This window comes from Lactuca sativa, chromosome 7 (genome assembly GCF_002870075.4).
Source record: "Lactuca sativa cultivar Salinas chromosome 7, Lsat_Salinas_v11, whole genome shotgun sequence".
Taxonomy (NCBI): domain Eukaryota; kingdom Viridiplantae; phylum Streptophyta; class Magnoliopsida; order Asterales; family Asteraceae; genus Lactuca; species Lactuca sativa.
Window position 1 is genome coordinate 57343075 of NC_056629.2, and position 8334 is coordinate 57351408.

Consider the following 8334-nt stretch of genomic DNA (forward strand, 5'->3'; position numbering starts at 1 on the left):
AGTGGAGAGGGCGCATGGACTCGAGAGTCCTTGCGAGCAGATTCAGAGCATGTGTGTTGCATGGATAACGGTTATGCTATAAAGGGGTGGTGCAGCATTGGGTGAGCACCGTGGCACTTGTCATGGTGACAAGGCAGCCAAGTGGATCTCCTTGGCGAGGAAAGAGAGAGAGAGGAGTGTAGCTCCGAGAGGAAGAGTAAATTCACAGAAGTGAAAGCGGCAGTGTAGAGTTATGATCGGAGTGGTCCGACGGTGGTCATTGAGTAGCGTGATTGCGATGATGGTATGGAATGACATCATGATGGGATGTCTGCTGAGGACGCGGGAGGGATTCCGCGGATGTAGAGCCAAGAGTCTCAGGAGGGATACTGGGATGGAGTCTGGGACTCCCAGCTTGATTCTGAACAAGGAGTTGTGTATGTAGTGGTGATTCCTCCTGGGGATGTTAGAGATGTCGTCAGTGTGGCGGGTTTTTCCCAACCCGAGAGTGCTAGGGCTGGTTCAGTGTGTGCGTGTGATTGCAAGAAGAGAACTCGTGGGAGTTGCTCTGTGACTGAAGAATGTGTCCTTCTGTCAGCTCGGAGTGGATATAGTTGGATTCGAATCGGGAATCCGGTGGTTCATGGTTATTTCTATCTCATATGGGTCGAGTGATTATTGTAATCTGGAGCAGTATTGCATCATGGGTAGTACCCAATTGTTGAGTGTGACTATCAGAGGGTAAAGTCGGTGACCGACTTGAGACGGTGGTTAGGACACCGCAAGAAAGGAGGAAGTGAGTTTCGGGTTTTGATGGTTGTACCTTGAGGGACCTGGTTTAATTAGTGCCAGGTAGTGCGTTGCAGGGGAAGTTCTGCATTAGAGTTGCTGCAGGCTTCGAGGACGAAGCCTAATTTAAGTGGGGGTGAATTGTAACACCCCGTTCTTCGAGTGTTCAATTATAAGTCCCTGAGATTTAAGAGGAAGGGTAATTCTGGTCCCTTTCGAGAAATGAGCTTCATCCGAGAAGGTTTCGGACGGGTGCATGTGTTAGAAGTATTGGGCTTCTCGTCACCCTCGTATGAATGTAAAGTTATTTGAGAGTGGGAGTAGATTATAGGAGTTGTGGTGCCTCGAAGTTGATCATTGTTTATAGTTCTTTGTGGAACAAGAAGGAAATGGTCCCATGCATGCATGCATGCTTCTCTGTTTTGAAAGGTGGCTGGGTACGCCCAGCGTAATGGGACGAATGGTTGCGGGTAGCCGGGTGAGTACGCCCAGCGTACTCTCAGAAACCCCAAACCTTATTTTTAGGGTCAACCACTATATAAGGAACATGATGGTTCACCCCTCAGCCTCCATAAGCTTATCTTCAACCCCAGAGAAACCCTAGATCTCGTATTCCCTCCATATTTGAGTGTGTTTGACCTTGGAAAGCTCTTGTTGGCAAAAGAAAGGCTTGAAGGAGAAAATGGAAGTTGTCAAAGAAGAAGAAAAACGTGTGGAGCTCGTAGATCTGAAGAAATACCACCCTTTGGAGCTGGTTTAAGGTATAAAGTTTCTTGCTTGACCTTCTTATGGCATAGATCTATGTATTTTGAAGCTTTGTCTCCATTCTTGTCCCAAAAGTCCTCTCCTTGTTGTATAGCTCGATTTGGTTAAGATTATCTGTCCTTTCAGAACTTTGGAGAGGTCTTGAGTGATAAAATATGGTCCCAAGGGCTGTAGTTATTCCATATATGAGTTATATAGGTCTTATTGGATTAAGACCTTGGATTAAGGGCTTAAGGACGTCCCAAGTGATAACGTCTGAGACTTTATGAATTCTAATCATATTTGACCTTTGGATCTGAAGTTTGGGCTTAAGAGCTTAAGCCATTAAGAGGTTAGAAAGGCTTAATGGATCTCGCAGTTACGCCCCGCGTAGCGGGCCAGTGTCCCGTTATCTTTTGGCGATCTTTGCAGTACGCCCAGCGTACCAAGGAGAGTACGCCCAGCGTACTCCTCCTGTGGACTTCCTTTTGGGCTTTTGTGTTGGGCCATTTGTGGGTTGTTGGTGTTTGGGCTAAGTTTGGAAAGTATGAATAGAGTATTTTGGGCCCAATTAATATTATAGATATTGGATCTAGGCCGATTTGGTGAGGTGGGCCCAATTTGGTAAATTGGGCCAATGATTAGACTTTGTGTGAAATTTGGATTTTGGTCTTGGCCCGAGAAGTGGAAGTATGTTTGATCTAATGCTTATGCTTATCATGTTGGTTAGTTCGGGATTTGCGGTGAGTTGGTGATTCGAGAGTCTGCTTCTTCAGTTCAGAGTCTCGGCAGTGCGAGGTGAGTTATTCTCACTATATCAATGGGGTTTAAGGCACCAAGGCCGACCCTTTATCAGATGGAAATCCGGGTAGTTGTCTGTTGTTATGATATTACGGGATATGGGCCGGAAGGCATTATATGTTATGGGCCGGAAGACATTATATGTTGTGGGCCGGAAGGCATTGTGATGTGGACCGAAAGGTCATGGCCTGGAAAGGTGTATGTGCGTAATTAGTATGTTGGCTGAGTCGTAGGGTGATGTTATGCCAGTGATCGGCTAGGTCGGTATCCTGGTTAGGGTGATGATATGTTATGTGATCTGTTTGATCGATTTGCTGATTGTGAACTGTTATATGATTATATGTTATGTGCACACGGTTGCTTGGACTGGAGTTTGACCCGATATGCATGGCTGTTCTATGTTCTGTTATGTTATGTATGCTATTTATGTGATGGGCCGGAAGGCAATATGTTATGGGCCGGAAGGCAATATGTTATGGGCCGGAAGGCAATGTGTTTGGACCGGAAGGTCGTTGCCTGGAAGGGCGTATATGTGGTTGGTATTTTGGGGGTATCTCACTAAGCTTTCGGGCTTACAGTTGTGGTCTAAATGTTTTTCAGGTTTTTTAGGAGACCGTGGCAAGGCGAAGGTGTGATCGTACCGCTCCTCGTGTTTATGTTATGACATGGCTCTGGCAATACTCTGATAATAAATGTATTGAAAACCTTTTTGTAATAACATTATTAAAATGGGTTGTTTTTGAAAAGTTTTAATTGTTTTGAAATTTTTGGTCGTTACAAGAACAAGTTCAAGAGGCTTATGAGAATTAGTTGAATGAATCTTTCAATAGAGGTACCGCTTCTCAAGAATCAATGTCAAAAGTGTCCAAATTGCAAGAAGTTGAAAAAAAAAAGTTGATGTTTCTCAAGAAAATGTTGATAAAGAGAAAATCAAAGTTGAAACTTCGCAATTGAATGATTACATATCAATGCCTAAAGCTGACGATGTTGACTTAATTGACAAAATTAAAACCAATGTTCGTAGTTGGATCTGTAGTTCTTCGTTGCTTACTACATTCCATGCTAATGTCCAAGGACCCAAAAGGTTTTCAAGACCTAAATCTCTCTAAGAGATTGCATTTTCTACGTGACAAGTAATATAATGAAAACTGGTATATTGATAGTAGGTGCTCGCATCACATCACTGGAAGAAAGGAGAATGTAACAGATTTATGCAAGCTAGAGAATGTTGGAGTAGTAAAGTTTGGGAACAACCAAATTTGCAAAGTCAAAGGATATGGGAGAGTTGCAAATGGGAAGTCAACAGTTAAAAGATTCACTTATGTCAAAGGGTTAAAGCACAACCTAATAAATGTGCTTCAACTTGTAGTAGGAACTGGGAACCAAGTGTATTTCGATGAGGAAGGAAGCATAATTTCAAATAAAGAAACAAAGGATGTTTTGTTGAAGTCAAAGAGGAAGGACGATATGTTCCCTTTGGACATAAAACCTATAGTGGGCATTCCCTCGGTTTTGCCTACTATCAAAAGCGTCATCTGACCTTAGCTGGCTTTAGCATTGAAGACTTTCTCATCTTAACTTCAAAATTTTAAAAAACTTGTTTTAAATGATCATGTTCATGGTTTACCTATTTTGATATTTGAAAATGATTCGTTATTTACAGCGTGTGAACATGGTAAATAACATTGTGAAGGTCATCCAATCACAATTGATTGAAAGATCGTCGAACCGTTAGAACTTCTATGTAGTGACTTGTTCGGTCCTTAGACTGTTGAGTCTCTTAATAAGAAGAAATACATACTTGTTATTGTTAATGATTTTTCTCAATTTACTTGGGTTTTCTTTCTATGAAAAAAGTCAGAAATAGATTACTTGTTGATTGATTTTATCAAAAACATTGAATTAATCTTGAATAAGAAAGTTCCCAAGATAAAGAGCGACAATGGAACTGAGTTTAAGAATCGGATTCTAGATTCGTTTTTGATGAATTTGGGAATTTCTCATAACTTTTTGTCTCCTTACACACCATATCAAAATGGTGTTATAGAAAGGAGGAATTGTTCATTATGTGAAGCGGTTAGGATAATGCTTACATATACAAATTTGCCTTAATACTTTTGGACAGAAGCAGTTTTGACAGCTTTTTTACAAAAAAACGTTCAGTCATTAATCGCCATTTCAATATCACACCTTACGAAATCACGAACAAAATGAAACCTAATGTGACTTTTTCATGTTTTTGGTTGCAGATGCTTCATAATGAATCTCAATGATAATCTTTCCAAAGTTTAGACGAAAGGTGATGAAGGAATTTTCGTGGGGTATTCACACAACTATGTCGCATATAGGGTGTTGAACAAATGAAGAAGAAAAGTTAAAGAAACATTCGATCTCATATTTAACGATTACTATGTCAAAAGAGTTGAATGAGAATTTTCAAAGAAACCTAAACTCTCTTAAACAAATGAAGAATTTGAGCAAATTCTTAGTTTCGATTTCGATCTAGATTTAATCTTTGGTTTACCTCACACGACAATTAATGTTGAGATCGATATTAAAGATATTCAAGTACTGGAAGTGTCAAAACACTCAGATGACTCATCAATCACTAATGAAGAAAATGAAGGTCATTCGTAATCAACCTCAACATTCAATGTTGAAATAACACAAAATTCAACTGATGGCCAAGTGGAAGGGGGCACTTGATTTCACCTCATATCGAAAGGAGAAATTTGAATTCTTAATCTCAAGTTAAGGGGGAGTTTTTGAATTTGCATGCATATGTTGTGGAGCAATTTTTGACTTCACAAGCTAGTGTTGAGGGGGAGCTCCAGAAAAGGAATCCATTGGTTGAATGAGAGCCAAGTGGAATGAATCATGATGATGATGATGCTGAAGGTAACGAATTTAATGATCTTAATGATATTATTTCTACTTCAAATGAATTATCAGACGAACAAGAGACATTTGAGGATGAACATTTGGAGTTTGATCCTAAATTTCCTCCTATGGAGAAATGAATGAGGGATCATCCTAAAGAACAAATTACCGGTGATTGTAGTTTAGGTGTTTTAACATGAGCATAGGTTCGAGCCAGGAATGAGGTTCTAAATGTTCTTCAGGAATATTGTATTTTTAATATATTTATTTCAAAACTCGAACCGAAAACAGTCAAGAATGTGTTAGAACATCCTGATTGGGTTGTTACGATGCAGTCTGAGTTGGTTGAATTTGAAAGAAACAAAGTTTGGAGGTTTAATTCCCAAACCAGATGATGTTTCAATTTTTCATCTTAAATGGGTTTTTAAAAATAAAATGGACAAAGAAGGAAATATAGTTTTTAACAAAGCTAGAGTAGTCATAAAAGTTTATTCTCAACAAGAGGGAATTGAATATGAAGAAACTTTTCCCCTGTTAAAAGACTCGAGGCTGTACAATTTTTTTTGCTTATGCAACTCATAAGAATTTCAACATCTACCAGATGGACGTTAAGTGCGCATTTCTTAATGGTGTTCTTGAAGAGACGGTCTATGTCAAATAGCCACATGGGTTCGTAAACGATAAGTATCCTGATCATTGCTATATTATTGATAGAGCTGTTTATGGATTAAAACAAGAACCTCGTGTTTGGTATGTGACGCTAACCAATTTTTTGAAAATTGATAAATATAAGAAAGGGTCAGTTGATCCCACTTTATTTCATAAGAATGTAGTGGATCACTTAATGCTTGTTCAAATTTATGTCGATGATATTATATTTGGTTCTAATGACCCTTCGTTGTCAAAAGAGTAGGGAAGGAATCTTCATTAATCAAGAGAACTACACAAGAAACCTACTTGGAAGATTTGGAATGACGAATTATTTGAAAGCTAAGGTTCGTATGGCAATCGGTACTCGCTTGGGACCTTCATTGGATAAGTCGGTTGTTGATCTCAAAACATATACAAGCATGATCAGTACGTTATAGTACTTAACTACAAGTCGACCTGATATAATGTTTTATGTGTGCAATTGTGCCAGGTAGCAAAGGAATCCTAGAGAACCCCATCTTACAACGATGAAAAATATTTTTCATTATCTACATCACACTTCGACTCTTGGATTGTGGTATCCATCGAATACAAGATTCTTTATTCAAGCTTTCTCAGATGCTGCTCTAGGAGGTTATCAATTTGATAAAAAAAGAACTACATCATGATGTCAATTCATAGAAGGGAAGCTTGTGAATTGGCATTCAAAAAGACAGACATGTGTATCGGTTTCGACATCTGATGATGAGTACATTTCTGTTGCGGCCGGTACTTTTCGAGTGATCTGGATCCAAAGTCAAATATGTAACTATGCAATTGACATGAAGAAAATTCCATTATATTGTGATTCTCAAAACGCAATTCACATATGTCATAATCCAGTTCAACTTTCCAAAACTAAGCATATTGCACTTCGATAACACTTCATTAAAGATCATGTTGAAGATGGAAATATTGAAGTTAATTACGTTAAAACAAATGACCAACTAGCTGATATTTTTACAAAACCACTGGACAAAAAATCATTTTTGATATATTTAAATGGGTTGAGAATGATGGAAGTTTGTTATGTTCCTAATTCTAACCTATTTTCTCATAAATTTGATGTGCAAAATTTTTGGACTAACTTTTGTTAATTGTCAAAATTTTGTTCATAGCTTCTTGTTTCCATTCAGCAGTCAACTCGCTTCGCTTTCGACATTATCTCTGATTCGTTTAGCACATATTGACATCTAATGAATGGGACGTGTCTCTAAATGAGAAGCGTATGTTTATGGGAAACACACGTTTACATGAAATCTTTTAATTTGAGGGAAGCATATACAATGGGAAGCACTGGCTCGCATGCAAAATATTAGTTATCCTTAACGAATAACCAATTCTGGTGATATCCTTTTCTTATTTTTTTGTCTTTTCTTTATAAAACTCAAAAACCCAAAAATATTTTCTTATTTTTGTGTTTTCTTTATAAAATTGAAAAATCCTAAAATATTTTTGTTATATTTGAATTTTAATTTTTCAAAAATTAAAAATACAAAAATATATTTTCCTTATTTTCTTTTGAGATTGGAGACATTCATTGTAACAATGTGTTTCTCTATTGTGTGCCTAGAGCGAAGGTCTATGGGGAACTGGTATGATACAAAACTTTTCTACTAGTTAAGTGTCCTTAGAAGAATGCTGCAACATGTTGTCCACAAGCCTCATAAACTCATTGTGTACGAAGCCTTAATGAAAATTTTTGTACGAAAATTTCTTCCCAATGAGGTTGTATTCATAATATTCAAATAGCTACATTTCTCTTCTCTATATGAGTAAATGGATTTATGCAAGGTTCAATAATTTACAGCGGTACAATGATTTTTCACATCCAATCTTTTTCACCCAAAATTTCTAACACAACCACACACGATGACACATGTCCAGGACATCTTTGGTAAAAAAAACAACCAGGATATAGGTATGTCACAATTCTCTTTTTAAGATCCTAAATCATTTTTCGATGATAAAGGTGATACCCACCAAACCATAACTTAATGAATTAGTAGTGAACATTTATTGTTCAAAATTCTAATGGAACTTTTTGTTTCACTATACCATTTTGATGTTCAAAATCTCCTTTTCATTTCTTTGGAGTGATCTTGATGAAATGTACTCATCCCAAGTCATTTCTTCCCAATAGATCCACGTCTTTAACTTTTTATATGAAATCTGATTTTCGTATGAACATTTATCTAACTCCTTTACTTAAAAAATTTCCAAAGCTTACTTGTTCTTGGCTACACTGGCCATACAAGTATTTTCGTACAATTATTTTCACTTATGTCAAGTTGCAGATTTGTGGGAAAATGAAGCCACCTACGAAGCTTATTAAAAGAGTCCCTTTATTACTCCTCAATGAGTATTTGATTGTAATTAACAGGAAACCTCAAAATAAATTCAACATCTCTCTTGATAACCGAATGAAGATTATCTTTGCCCGTGATCTAT